Genomic DNA, 16,438 nt, shown 5'->3' on the forward strand with positions numbered 1-16,438 from the left:
CATTAAGATTGTATTTGTCATGCTTTCCCTTACAATATGATTTCTTATTTATTCTAATGATGATTCTTTTTATCTTCTTCTCTCCCCACCCCCCCCCCCCCCTCCCCTCCCCTCCCCAACACAAAAAAGGATAAAGTTTATTTATAATAAAATCGTCTAAGATAAACATATTACACTAGTTTAGGAGAAATTAGGAGTAATTATTTTTTTGGACTTCCCCATAAATACACAACATACAAATATGATGGACAAGTCCAATATAGACAAAAGGGTTGCCTAATAGATGACCTCGAAACAGCTAGAGTGAAGACACTTTTATTTTCTCCACGGTAGATGTGTTGGATTCAAACTTGCTAAGGCCTGTCAAGAATGTACGTTCTAGCAATCAATAATTAAAACATTATTTGACAGATTTATATATATTTAAAAGCTGAAGCGTAGCAATCATCTTATCCGCCATATCATTAGTCTTTTTTATATTTATTTTTTAAATTTATTTTTTTACAATATTAACTATATAAATATATTGACTTTACAAATTCATTTTAGGTGGTTTTAGCTTTACAAATTTATTTTTGGTGGTTTTAACTTTACATATTTATTTATTAAAATTTTGATGTTATAACTAAATAATAAATCAATGGAAAAAAAAAAGGTGTTGTCTACATATATTACTCTTAGGTGGTTTTTGTAAGTGCACAATTACGCCTGGACCCAGAAACAAACGTGAGCTCAAGCCCAATGAGCCTTAAACAATGAAATTTGTAGAGTGTGGGTTCGCAATCTAGTTTAATGGTGTTCGAAGCTTGATTAACAAGCTAGAATGTTACAGTATTTGCCAACAATGGACGAATGGGGCAAAACTGAACCTCCTCGAACGTCAGCCGAGGACAATTTATATATTATTTCTCTTTTTCCTTTCAAAGATTACAGTTCTTAGTCCTTGCCTAGTTCTTTTCCAAAAAAGCCTCCTCCTTTCTTTACTCTCTTCCCTCTTTAAATACTTCTTCTCCTTCCCTCTTCATCCACGTGTCACACAAATCTTACCCTTAGATCCTCTCTCCTCTTTCCACCACCTTCCCGAAGTCCTTCAGCAATGGCCAGAAGGCCCTTCCTACTGTTCAGGAAGTAGGTGCGAGATCTTTAATGTGGAGGTAGCAGCCTTTTTCTGAGATATTTCTCTCACACCGTTGCGTCTAGAGGGTACTTGAATTCCCCTTTTAACCAACGGTTTTTCCAGAACTCTGCCTTGATCTTTTTGGCGAATCCCAAGGTCATCGCTGGTCTGTCCGAGGAGAGATTCGTCCTCGGACTCTCGACCCATGGGCTGACCTGCAGCTCTAGAAGCTTTTAGTCTAAAACGAACTAGCGCCCATCAATAAAGCCCAAGGCCCAAATACTTACTTACGTCCTTTTATTCCCCACAGTTTTAAATTTAAATATTATTTTGCCCATTTATCTTCCTTATTTTGGCTCTTCTTATTCTCATCATCTTATTATGAATTTGCCACTCGATCTCTAGCTTCCATTCTACGCATATTTTTCCTATACAAAAAAGGCTCTCTCTCTCTCTCTCTCTCTCTCTCTCTCTCTCTCTCTCTCAATTTTTTTCATTTTTGGTTGGATTTTTTATTATTATTTTTCTTGCATTTCTACCTTAGATTGATGAATGTTTGTGTTTTTTAGAATTCTGAAGAACAGTTAGTTCAGTTGAAGACAACGGTTTTTGTGCATTTTCCTTTCACTATTTAAGAATTTTTTGCTTAACAAATTAGTAGCAATTGTTATGTATTTTTTATATGATTCTCTTAGATGCTAGGGTAATTGATTTAAGTGTTTACAAATATTTTATGTTATTTTTCATCTTCTTTATCTTATTAGTGTATTCTATGAGATTTTTAAGAAAACAAATTCAATTTTGTGTTTAAATTTATTCATTTATCTATTTATTTTTCACATATTGGATTAGAAGTTAGATTAGACTATGACAGCATTAACACAATACTTCTTCTTTTTTCAAAAAATTTCTCTACTTTTTTCCCCTTTGGAATTGTATTCTTTTTTTAAAGGAAAAATGGTTACAACCTTTTATTTTTCCCTTTCTTTTTTATTTTAAATTGTAGTTTTGATGAGTTTTATTAACTGTTTTAGTTACATTTCTTGGTGTTTTTGATTGAATGGTAGAAAATTGGGTTTGAGAAAGTTTATTTAAAACTAAAAGAATAATTTCCAAATTTTATACACTTTTTGATGATACACAAAATATTATAAATAAATTTAATTAAAAAATTAATATTTTCACTAACTTACATTTTGAATTCTTGAGAAAAATTGTATTGTTTTGATTTTGGTACGACAGAAATTATATATATTACATTTGTGATTGTCACTATAATAAATGAAAATATGATTATGAATTATATTATTATTTATTAAATTAGTTCAAATTGAAAAATACATTTATATTAATGAGATCATTCTAAAAATATTATTACGCGTAACGCGCAGGGTCTGCAACTAGTGAGAAATAAAAGCACTAGTAAGAAAGTTAAATATGCCTAAATAGAGTCAGTTTTGAATATGAGATTATAATAACTTAACTCCCAAGCAAGGGATAATCCATCCCGAATAGTTCCCAATTTTGCGAATAAGCTAGATGTACAATTTGCATGAGAATCCTACGTTCTAATTTCCAAAATGATCTTGAGCCCCTCTAGAGTCGGTGGCATAATTCAAGATCATTTTGGAGAATGGAATGTGGGATTCTCATAAGATGGTCAAAAAAAATTGTGAATCATTTTGGAAATTGGAATGTAATTGTAAGGTCACAATTTGTACCTAAGCCCAAAACAGGAAGGAAATAGGCCCAAAGAGCCCCATACAATGAATTTGTAAGGAGTGTGTTTAAAATCTAGGTTCTAATGAGTTTGTCTATCAATTGCAATGGGCCAAGATGACCAAAAAGTAAAGATGAAATAGTTTTATGTAAGGAAAATCGTTCTCGGATTCAATCTGAGGAGGCTAGTTCTTCTGTATATCTCCCTTAAAGATAGATTACAAATATTGTTCTTTGGTCTACAGTGTTTTTTCTACTTCTTCTCTGATCCCTCTATTCTAGGAGTTTCTTCTGCCTTTTATACTATTCTTCCTCCTCTCTAACCTCCATGTATGGATTAGCTTGTTCATTTGGATTCTTGTCACATCAACTGAAGGAAAAAACTGGTTTTGTATCTCATACAAAACACATAGCGGAAGCAACAAATAAGAATCTATTTCATTCATGATTGATAACGTGCACTATGTAAATTTCAGAATTTAAGAACAAAATATCGTACCTTGGTGTGGAGAAATTCAAAACAAAGATTAGAAGTACTTGGGAACACTTTTAATCTTCACTCCAATTCCACTTTACGCCCAAGATGTGTGATCTCTCAATCAGTTTTCAAAAGGGAGAATGAAAGTGTGTCTCACTCTCACATACACCGTTTCTTATTTTTTTCACTAATAAAAATTATGTATGTTTCTCCCTTTATAACTAACTAATTATCTAATTGGGCTGGCCTATTGGGCCTTTCCAATTGGGCTTTAGTGTGTGGCTTGGAGTGGGACCAAAAGGGACCAATAAGACACTAGCTCCAATGGGCCTTTGGCTTTTCCGTCAACTCTTGACAAGTCCAAAGTAACCATTAATTATATTTAATACCACTATATAAATATAATTGCACTCTATGCCTTATTAATAAATTATATTTCAAGACTTTATTATACACGCAACCCCTTCATAAAATATTCGTTGTAATACAAAGTCATAAATATAGACTGCCACTTTGTAAATTACTACATCTTATCCTTGAGTACCCGGTTTAATCCTTTAAAATTATTCATTATATATTTATGAAATTCAATTTCATAAATATATATTTTAGTAATTTCTTACCAAAGTGGTTAGACCTAACTCTCTGAATAACTGAACCCATTAAACTTATCTCAAAGAAATATTTTATCTCTCCATCAAGAGACTATGAATTCCCTCTTGAGAATATATGTTCCATCAACACAAAATGTGGCTGCCTAACATACTGAGGTTTTGACCGTTACTTTAGATCTCATTCCTGATATATCAAAGCAACCTACACGTCATGATCAGATCCATTATTCTCTCAGGATTAAGAGTTTATGCAAATAGAAATCGTGAGATTTATTATTTATTTGACAGTCGTTAGGAGAATAATAAATCTCACAGCGGTCCAGTTCAATATGTCTTAACTCTTAAAACATATCAAAATATCAACTAGAAGTCTCCACTTTCATGATCAAGACAAATCATCTTAGTTGATACGTTATAATCTTCGCAGATAGAATGCTCAATTTCATCACTAACTATGAACTATAAATTCTGAGTTTACAAAGAACTTGTGACTTATATCTTCCGTGACTAAATCACATACTATGCATCTCATGGACTATATGATAATGTCCAAATATTCATGTTACCATTATTTTAGATAAAAATAAAATAACTTTATTAATCACAACATTAAGTCATACATAATGTCATACATAGCATCATACAATAGGATTTAAGGGCACATATCCTAACATCAATACCTTCCTAAAGCCTTTGGAAACAGTTATAAGGCTAAACCATGCTACTCAGGCATCACTTCTCCATTAATGCGGCCAGAGAGTTAGCTACAGAGCATTCAATATGGTGGTAACAGCTTTCCTTTTAAATATTTCATAGTTTTCTTTTGTCCTATTGTTGTGAAATTTTAACATACTCGCAAGCGTACAAACCGTACCGAAGTATAGTTTGACAAGAACAAGGTCGAATTCACAGGGACTTGAATGAACGTAGGAAAATTAATCAAATCTTAACCAAATTAATTCAAATATAGTTTAATAAAAATTGGTTATTTTGAAAGTAAATAAACTAAGCAAATAATTAGACTAAGCAAAAGATATAAAGTAATAAAAAGATGTAAACAATCAAGGGAAAGGAATTAAGGTTTTGGAATCTGCCTTGTAAGTCATATCAGCATATATTTATGATCATTAATTTTTTCCAACTCACTACATGATAATCTAGAAATCAATCTTGCTATCATGGAAAATATTCTCATTAAAATCCTTATTTTAAAAATGAAAAGCATGTTCTTTTTCGCTTCTTAAGTATAAAATCAAATCATCAATTGTATCTATAGCCAAACAAATCACAAGATATATCCAATTCTAAAAATCAAATCATAAATTGTATTCATTGATAGATAAATCACAAGCGATATCCAATTTTATAATCAAGAATTAATAAACCAAGCATTCAATTAATTAAGACAAATCCTAAATCATGAGAAAAATATGATTGAACTCATATCTAGAATCTCATCTTAGTCAATTGATATGAAGCAAGAACAATTTAAATCATTAAAGAACAACTATTGTGGGAAAAATCAAATCACATAAATATTACTAATAATCTTTAACAAGGTTTCATCCTCAACCCTAATTATAAATTTAGCTACTCATAGTAATTAAAATAAAACACAAGAATAAAATACTAAACATTAAACTAGACAAATAAAATAAAACTAACTGTCATGGAAGAAAACTAAAGAAGTAGCCGCACTCTCTATGTTCAGCCCCCAGCCCTAGCACTCGCCTCCTTGAATTTTGCCCTAAAGAGCCTTTAAATAGGTCAAGGAATCCTATTACAAGTTGAATTCTCCGTTTGGGGAAAATTCCAGATTTTTAGGTTTCACTTAACCGACAATTTTGGCCCATTTAATGTCAGAATTCGGACTTTTGGTAAACTACAAAGTTGTAACCCTTTAAGTTAACTTTCCAGCTCAACTTGAATCATCTCGATTGGACATCTGAGCTAAAAGTTATGCCAAAAATACTAACTGATGTGCAGGCTGGAATCCTAATCCGAATTGAACTTGGATTTGATGCAAATTTCCTTTGATTCCTTACTCCAATTGGACTTAAATTTAATTGAGTTGGCATTCTTTAACTTCATCATGGCCCTTGTAAAAGTAAAGTCCATTAACTTTCTTCTTTGCACAAATCCACTTATTTAATTCCATTCTCCTACAAAAGATAAATTCACGCAATAAGATTCAATTAAGCACAAAATTGATTATTCACCATTATTCCAAAACCAAATATAAAATGCATGAATTACCCAAACTTTCAATAAAATGCTCAAAATTGATTATGCACAAAATTGATTATTCCCCAACCTTTCAATTGTGTCAATTTAGTCTCTAACCTTTTAGTACTATGTCAATTTAGTCCCTATAGTTATCTTTTGGATGAAAATTGATGACGTGTCTAATGGCCAAATTAAAAAATTAGTTTCCGTTGATATGACAATAAACTAAAATTTTATTTTGGCCGTTTGTCATGTAAGCAATTTTCATCTAGTATATAATGACAATGACTAAATTGACATAACATTAAAAGGTTAGGGACCAAATTGACACAATTAAAAGGTTAAGGACCAAATTGAAATATGGTGTAAAGGTTAGGGACTAAATATGTAGTTTACCCAAAAATAAATTATTCGGATGCACAGGCCATCTTTTTAAAATATATATATTATTTGGCTAGACCTATAGCCGCGTTTTCAAAAACGCGGCTATAGGTCCTCTATAGGGGAATTTTTTTTTTTTTTTTTTTAAATATGCACAGGCCATCTTTTTAAAAAAAATATATTATTTGGCTGGACCTATAGCTGCGTTTTCAAAAACGCGGCTACAGGCCAAACTCAAAAACGCAGCTCAAAACACCTAAAAACGCAGCTTTAGATATAACCTAGGGCCGCGTTTTAAAAAATGCGGCTTAGACCTAACCTATGGCTGCGTTTTTTAAAACGCGGCTATAGGCCCGCCTTTATAAAAAAATATTTTGTTCGACTGTACATGCTAGCCTGTTAAAAAATATTATATGGTTGGACCTATAAAACGCTGCTCAAGTCATTTACAAACGCGGCTTTAGACCTAGCCTATGGCCGCGTTTAAAAAACGCGGCTATAGGTTTGGGCTATAGGTCAGGTATAGCCGCATTTTTTATAAACACGGCTACAGCGCGCGTTTTTTGTAGTGTCTCTCTCTCTCTCAGTGTGGGCTTAGGGCTAGGCTGGGTTTAGCTGGGCATGGCATTTAAATTTTTTTTTTGGGTCGAGGCCTGGGCCCCTTTAGCCCCCCCAGCCCACTGTTCTTCTTGCAGGATTTTTTGACAATGGGAGCTCACATTGTAGCGGTTATTTTCTCTTGTATTTTTTCTTTAGTGCGCTTGTAAGTTGTAAGGCCATATTACTTGCCAAATACACCATATGACACAAGTTACACGAGTTCTCGGCCAACCAAAAAGAAAAAAAAAATGGTGGAAAGTCAAACGTCTCAAAAACGCCCCATGAAAATTTTGTTGGTCCAATTTCGTTCAATAACCTATAGGCCTTTGGATGAATCGTGACCACCATGAATTGAAGCTATTTGTCTAACTTAGTTTATATGTGAAGCTGCAACAAATCAGTGAGAGAGGCTAAATATGTGACCAATGCTTTTCATAATTGTCCCCAGCAACTACTCATCAAGTTTAGGTTGGAATCTGGCTCCTAATCCTTGATTTCTAAATATATTTTTCCTATTAAAACTCAAGTGGTATACATGCTACTCTTCACAATAACACTAACTGGCTAGAACTTGCCCTTAACTCTCAACTCTCTGCTTCTATCAGCTATGGCTTTTTATGAACATTTATTCGCCTTGTCTTTGGTTTTAGCATTGTCACAATAAAGCTCCGATACGAGCCTAGCAGCTCGCCAACTTTTGGACACAGGTGCGGATTCAAGTTCAACCCCAGCATTGACACAATCTACAATCCCACCTCTGATCCAACAGAATTTTCCCAATGTCAGGTTGCCTGAGTTTCAGACTACCAAAGCCCAAGATGCCAACAACATTGCCACGTCAGCAAGCAGAGCATTTTGTCTACCACGTAGGAGGTTTCCGTCAGTGAGTTGACAGCAGAGACCAATTTAAAAATGATTTTCTTTTTTTAGAGATAAAATTTGCAACGAAATCAATTTTGGGGCCAAAATGTAGGAACGAAAAATGTATTTTTGCCTTCTTCATTCTACCTTCTTGTATTTTTTGTAATATTAATTTATATTACTTTGTAATAACCATTACAATATATAAAATATGTCGTTACTGTATACATTACACATTGTAAACTATATTTTGTTATGTGGTTTATAATTATTAAAATCTTTGATTTTTGGTGAATTTAAATACTAATCATTGGAATAGTTTACTCTAACTAGAAATTTATTACCAAAATTTTAAGAAATTTAAAATACCACCGAAAATTAAAACTCTCTTCTTCAAACTTTCAATAGATTTAAAAGAAAATCAATACTTATTTAAATCATCATCTACAATTTTTAGTTTTAATCAAATCTTCATCCTAAGAAATATAATATTTATCTAAATCATCTACTACATTATTTGGCTTTAATAAAAAAATTTGTCTAAAAGGGTATAGTTCAATCATGTAATTTTGAATTTTTTTTTTTTCACTATCAATTTTTTTGATATATTGTGATTATATTAGTAAACTATTTTCATAAAATTACATAATTTTTAATTTTTATATACATCGCATGAAAGTATTGTTAGTTATTTATAAATTTAGGTAAATTGTATTTTTAGTCCCATAGATATAGGTTTTGTGCAATTTTGGTCCCTTAATTTTAAAAAAAAAATTGTAATTCAATCCCTCAAATTGTAAGAAGTGAATAATTTTGTCACTTCATCTATTTTCCATCCATTTCTTACTTGCATTTTTTCTTAAAACATGGGGTTAATTTCAATTTAAACCTTAAATATAGGGTTGGTTCAAATTTGGTCAATGACATATAGGGTGTTTAAACATTTCGTTAAAAGAGAAATAGATGGAGGGACTAAATAGTAAAATTAAAAAATTTGAGGAAACTAAATTCAAACTTTCCAAAATTAAAAACCAAAATCAAATAGATCTCACTATGTGAGGAATCAAAAATACGATTTACCTTACAAATTTCATCATATGGCATAAAATTCCTAAGACCTCGTTCCAAACCTTCTACAAATATAAATTATCATTATCTACATGTGTGACAAGAAAATTTGGTCAAACTATTTTACAATATTTTACAAACTGCTGATGTGGCCAACCTTTTATTAGTTTTATTTAGGCCCACCATTAATATCACTTTTTCTTTCATCAATAATCACTCACCATATCAGCAGTTTGTAAAAAAATTTGTAAAATAGTTTGTATCTCTAGCATTATTCATAAGTTATTCTTTATCTAAAGCAACACGTTAAGCCAATTGAACTTCCCAGCATTATCCACAAGTGAATTCAATGGTGTCCTATGATATCTCTTGCTTCTATTTTTTGTTCAATTATTCTTTTGAACATTCCTAACGGCCCTAAAACAAAAGGTGTGATGAGTCACCGCTTATAATCAGGTAGATTTGTTTTCCTATAAGCTCCCACAAGTCAATTGTATCATTTTAGGTTGGCTAATAATTTTTTAACAAACAACTAATCTAGTTTGCTAGGTGAACTACGTAAGGTTTATTCGTACTTCCTTCAACCACATTCCATCAAACTCATATTGATGCTTTAATCCTCAGGATACTTCAACATTTTCCCACTATAAATAACCATGCAGTACATGGTTTTTTCAATCAAGAACATCTATCTAGCCAATACTAAAAGCGAAGCAGCTTCTCAAATCTTCTTCTCAGACCAAACCATGGCATTTTCCAACTATTGTTTCGTTCTGTCTTTGGTCGTAGCATTTTCTCTCGCAACCACCAATGTAAGCCTTGCAGCGCGCCAGCTTTTGGACACAACAGCCGCTCCACCTCCGGCATTGACACTGCCTACAATCCCAAGTATGCCCAAGGCCACATTGCCTCCATTGCCCTCAGTGCCAACACTGCCTCAAGCCACATTGCCACCACTGCCTAGCACGCCATTGCCAACTTTGCCAACTCCACCAACTCTGCCAAAGCCCACATTGCCACCATTGCCAACTCTACCAAAGTCCACTTTGTCACCATTGCCAAGCACCCAAATTCCATCTTTGCCAAATCCAACTTCCCCAACCATCCCTACAGTTCCCAAGGTGACACTACCTCCTCTACCTGCTGCTACTCCATTGCCCACCATCCCAACCACAATCCCTTCAATCCCCACCATTCCAACGACAATTCCAACCATTCCTTTCTTCTCCCCACCACCATCAAATTGAATCACTAGTCCCTGATATGCCAAATTCCCTTTCATCTTCCTTCTAGCTTCATCATTGGATGGTTTTCTGTACCACTATTTGAAGCATTTTTTAAATGTGTGGTGGAAACCTGTTAGCCTTGGTTTTATATATGTAAGTGCTTTTATAGGCGCGACTAGGTTTATGTGTATTTGTTTGTCACAGGGAGGATTCTCATGTATTATTTTCCATTATTCTAGATTCATTCTTCGATCATTTAATACTTTTCAGTGTCACTTGGAGTATAATTCTTATGATTATATATGTAAATGATTTCTTTAAAAGTCTGGAGCTTCTCTTACATACAGTATACTATATGATAATCTGTGATATGGAATAATTGCATAAATCACTTAATTAATTAATCTTTCAAACAAAAAAAAAGAAGGTTGAGTTTCACTTATAATCTGAGATCAGCCTTCTATCTTAAATTAATACATGACACTGGTCAGATTTTTTTTTTCTTTATTTTTTCATTAGCATCCTTGTAAGGCCATATTACTGGCCACAGTAATAAATGACACAGGGTAGACGAGATATCTGCTAACAATTAAAACAAAAAAACAAAAACAAAAAATAAAAAGGAAAAATTATGGGTAGAGTCAGATGGCTCAAGCACCATATATATATACCAAATGGTTTGGTATAAAAATTTAACCATAATGTAGCCCCTTGACCCGAGAATTGAAGCCATTCGTCTAGCTAACTAGTTTATAAGTGAAACTCTAACTAAGCAAGTGAGAGATGTTAACTATTAAAGATTTTCCCGTGACAACTCATTAATTTAATTTCTCGGGATCCTTAAATATTTAACGTATTTTCTGTAAAACCCCAATGGGTGCATGCTGCCCTTCAAATTAAACACGCATGCTACAATTTGCTCATACTTGAAAAGGTCTAAACTCGACAATATCTCCAAGGTTCTCTTAACAAAACCTTCTGCATCGGTCTTTGATTCAAAGTGTACATTGCGCGTGCAACTGTGCAAGCATTCTAATGAAATTGTGACAATTCGAATGGAATTGTCATACTTTTTGGAAGAGGATTATGCGAATGAAAAGTGTACGACTGTGAAAAAAATGCTTGTAAACAAATATGTAATGAGATTAATTATGGGTTACTTATGGATTGTAAACTAGCATATCATATAACTTATAATTAATTCATTCTCAAAAATAATTCATTCTCAAAAAAAATAATAACTTATAATTAATTCGTATATTGCATATATTGTTAGAATAAAGAATCAATTCTCTTATATGTTGATCCATAAAATTATACAAAATGGTGTTGCCTATACATAGGCAGCATAAGTTGGGGGGGGGGGGGGGGGGGTAAGAGTTATTAAATAAACAAATGGACTTTGGGCTTGATCAATTGGTATCAGTTTGTTTCTGTCATTGGGTCCCTAAGCCCACGAGTCAGCCTATACTGCAGAGGTCCGAGGAGTTGTCCGAGGATGAATGTCTCCTCGGACAAGTCCGCCGAAGACCCTGGGATTTGCCAAGAAGGTTAAGGACAGAATCTTGGAAAAACTGATGGGTAAGAGGGTGATCCAAGCACACTCTAAAACGCAAGGATGTGAGATAAAATATCTAAGGAAAAGGCTGTTACCTCCACATAAAATATCCTGCATCTACCTTCCTGGCCGTATTAATGGAGAAAATGACCTCTGAACAGTAGAATTCAGCTTTCTTGCTATGGTTTGAAGACTTTAAAAAGACGGCGGATGTGACAAGTATCTAAGGAGAAGATTTGTATGACACGTGGAGGAGCCAGTATAGAAGAAGCATATAAGGAGGCAAGAAAAAGAGGAGAGGGGGATCTACACTTTGCCAGCTTAACAAAAAATAGGAACTAAGGATTGTAAACTTTGACGTGGAAAGAGCATATTTATAAAAACCATCATCGGCTTACGTCCGAGGAGATCTATTTGTTATATTCATTCGTCATTTGCACAGATTGTAACATTCCAACCTATTAATCGAACTTCCAACATCTCGAACCTAGATTTCAAACCCATACCCTACAAATTTTATTGTATAAGGCTCATTGGGCCTGAGCCCAACATTCATTTTTGGGTCCGAGTACAATTATGCACCTACATAAGTAATATGTGTGCAATAATTATAAAATATAGTATAAGTATAGTACAATGGGCATAGCTAGAGTCCAGTGGGCATGTATACTAACATGCACAAACATGCTAGACTGCTAGTATATACTAGTAATTTATAAATTTCATAATAGAACACAAACTTCTAAGTATAAAACTTAAGTACAATTCTTTATTACAGTACGTTAAATTTCCTTATTAAATTTAAAATATAAATAAAGAATTTAAGTGTAGTGAAAAGTGTTAATATTTCGCTGATTAATACAATCAAATGTTTGAATTTAATTGAATAATCTAATATCCAACACCTAAGCAATTATATATAAGTTTTTCCCAACTTAATAGATTTTGGCGAAAATCACTTTTTTGTCCCTACATTTTCAGTCAATTTTCACTTTAGTCCCTACATTTTATTTTTACCGGATTTAGTCCCTATCCTAAAAAACGCTTCTCAGTCTGGTCCCTGCCGTTTTTCATTTAATAAAATTATCCTACGTGGCAAACGGTCCAACAATAAATGCTGACGTGTCCATTAAAATAATATTAAAAAAATTATTTACATTTTTAAAAATGCCACATCAGCAATTTAATTTTTTTTTAAAAAGCCACGTCAGATAAAAATAATATAAAAATTTCTAACCTAATTATTTAAAAAAAAAAAAAAATTAGTTAAATTAATTTTTTTTTTTTTTTTTTGGAAAAACATGAAGAACTCAGCTTGCCCAGGAAATGTGTTCTTCCCCAACTAAGCTTGCCCAGAAAACTAATTTTTAATTTTTAATTTTTAATTTTTACACCCATCACCAGCCAAGTGCGAGCCACACACCCCACATCCAAATGAGTTTCAACCAAGTGATTATTTCTTCCTCTCTGCCAAAACCACCACCACTGCCACCACAACCACACAAATCAAAACCGTCGGCCAAAACCAAATCACAAAATTCACAACAACCCACAACCAACCCAAATCACAAAAGTCACGGCAACCCACGGCCAAAACCAGATTAGAAAACCCACCGCTAAACCAGCCACAACCCCGCCAAATCATAGCACAACCCAAAAAAACACGCAACCCAAATCACAAAACTCATCTCGTAGAACACATAACCAATGAAAACAATCTCGTAAAATCAACCCACTACCCTTAACCATCTCGGTCCGGTTTAAAATCAACAAAACGAGCAAGAAACCCAGAACGCCGAGAAACCCAAAACGCCGATGAACCACCATGCCATTGCCGAGTGGAGGAAGAGATCGGTCAGAGCTGGGCATGGGAGATGGGTCAGCGGTTGGGGAGGGTAGATGGAGGAATGGGCTTGGGCTGCACAGAAAAGAAAAGTAAATTTTTAATTTTCTGGGCAAGCTTAGTTGGGGCAGAACACATTTTCTGGTCAAGCTGAGTTCTTCATGTTTTTCCAAAAAAAAGAAAAAAATTAATTTAACTAATTTCTTTTCTTTTTTAAAAAAATAATTAGGTTAGAAATTTTTATATTATTTTTATTTGACGTGGCTTTTTTAAAAAAATTAAATTGCTAATGTGGCATTTTTAAAAATATAAATAATTTTTTTAATATTATTTTAATAGACACGTCAACATTTATTATTGGACCATTTGCCACGTAGGATAATTTTGTTAAATGAGTAACAACAAAGACCAAACCGGGAAGCGTTTTTGAACTAAGGAATTGCGTGCTCTTGGCATAGATAAGATCTTATTTGAAACATCTTCAAAATATAAATTACCATCATCTACTAAGTGTCACATGAAAAATTGGTCAAATATCCCCCTATGAGTCTCCATTGAAAACACCAAGTGATATCAAACTGTTAACTAAACTACTCACTCTTGGCATATATAAGATCTTATTTGAAACCTCTTCAAAATATAAATTACCATCATCTACTAAGCATCACATGAAAAATTGGTCAAATATCCAAGTCAGTGTATTCATTTGATAATTCATAGAGAAAAAGTGTCTTTTTATAAATTTTATTATTATTATTATTATTAGTTAAAAAAGAGAGTCTCATGATAGACTCGTATAAGCAGTAGGTTTGTTTTCCTATTACATCTTCTTTTCTTCTTCTCTTTATTTTTTTTGGAACAATTGCATCGGTTGGTACTGGTATTTTTGAACAAACAATTAGTCTAGTTTGGGAGGTGAACTAACCAAGGTTTCCTCATACTTCCTCCAACCATAATATTCCAAGGTTTATTCAGTCCTCAAAATCCTTTAACGTTTTCCCATTAAAAATACCCATCACTAATGGCCATCAGCCACCTAGATTTTTCAATCTACAACATCTTCTCACAGCTTCTCAAAGTTTCTACTGTTAGACACGACACCGTTTTCAAACAACCACAGCAACACGGCATCGTTTCTGGCTCTCAGCACACTTTAGACCCTTAACAATACGGTGTCGTCTTACTAAAGGTGGCTAAACTTCATGAAGTGTGACTTCAAATTCAAAATTCTGTTAGTGCTATTCACTTTGTTACCACTGTTACTAGCCGTTGAAACTTGAAGTTCGTTACAGGAATTAGTCTCCTAACCCATCCCAATTTGTTACTTATTGAACTAACATTATGTTAGATTCAAAGCTATAAATACCATTGTATAATATATGAAAACATAGAAATCTCATTTTCCTATCTCTCACTCTCTTCCACTATATTTCTTCCCTAAGTTTGAGAAATTTTCATCAAACCATGGCGTTTTCTAATTATTGTTTCCTCCTGTCTTTGGTCCTAGCATTAACACTAGCAACCACAAGCTAGCCATGCAGCGCGTCACATTTTGGACACACCAGCATTGCCAACTCTGCCAAACCCCACATTGCCAATAACACTACCTGATCAAACCACATTGCCACAATTGCCGAGCACCCAGATATCATCTTTGCCAATTCCAAAATTCCCAGCCATCCCCACAATTCCCAAGTTGACACCCTCCAATGACAACTCCAACCTTCTTCTCCCACTTCCCTTCGATGAGAACCACTAGTCCTTGACATGCCCCACTTTTCCATTTATCTTGGGATGGTTCTTTGTATTACTAGCTTGAAGCATTTTTTTCAATGCATGCATTTAATTTTATATTCGAGTACTTTTTCCTGCGTGAGTAGGTTCGTGTGTATTTGCTTGTATCAGAGATTATAATATTTTATTTTCCATTATTCCAGACTCATTCTTCAGTTGTTTCAATCTTTTGAGTGTCATTCTTATGATTTTTCCTAAATGATTATGTATACAATTTCTTTGTTAGTGTGGAGCTTCTCTTAGCACATGCTATCTTATCAAACCGCTTCTTCTAGCTCAAAAGGAAACTCAAGATAAGAAATGGTTGCATAAACCACTTAAATTAAACTAAAACGAATAATTAGGGTGTAAAACCTCCCATTTTAACGCAATACTGGTCCATGTGATGATGACGAGGAAGATATTAATGGGAATGGATAAATGACAAGTTGATAACATCATAACAAACATGAGAATGTACCATGAACTGTAGAAGCATTCAATTTTTATCAATTTGAATGCAAAGAGAAATTTCCCGTAGAAGTAATATTTGATCATTGATGTAACCGCAATACACAAGAAATGTCTATCTCAAAAAAATATAAATAAATAAAAATTTTATACCATCGAAATAGGTTTGTTTCCCTATATGTTTTACTAAGGGTGGTATTTATTTCATACATAATATTGCACACAAAATATATAACAAAAAAAGGAACTCATGTTCATGTACTTTGTGTGCAATAATGTGTGTGCACTAGCAACTAGCTATTACCTTTTTCTAAATAAAGCTTGTTCACGATTCCTCCAACCGCATCCCATTAAACTCGTATTGGCTACTCAGATCCTCATGATTGTTCAACACTTTACCCACTGTAAACACTCCTATGGAACATGGTTTCTTCAATAAGAAAAACATCTACCCAATAGGCCCAACTCTTCATGTGAACCAGATCCGAAAAACTTCTATCAAT

This window comes from Castanea sativa, chromosome 2, assembly GCF_040712315.1.
Source record: "Castanea sativa cultivar Marrone di Chiusa Pesio chromosome 2, ASM4071231v1".
Taxonomy (NCBI): Eukaryota; Viridiplantae; Streptophyta; class Magnoliopsida; order Fagales; family Fagaceae; genus Castanea; species Castanea sativa.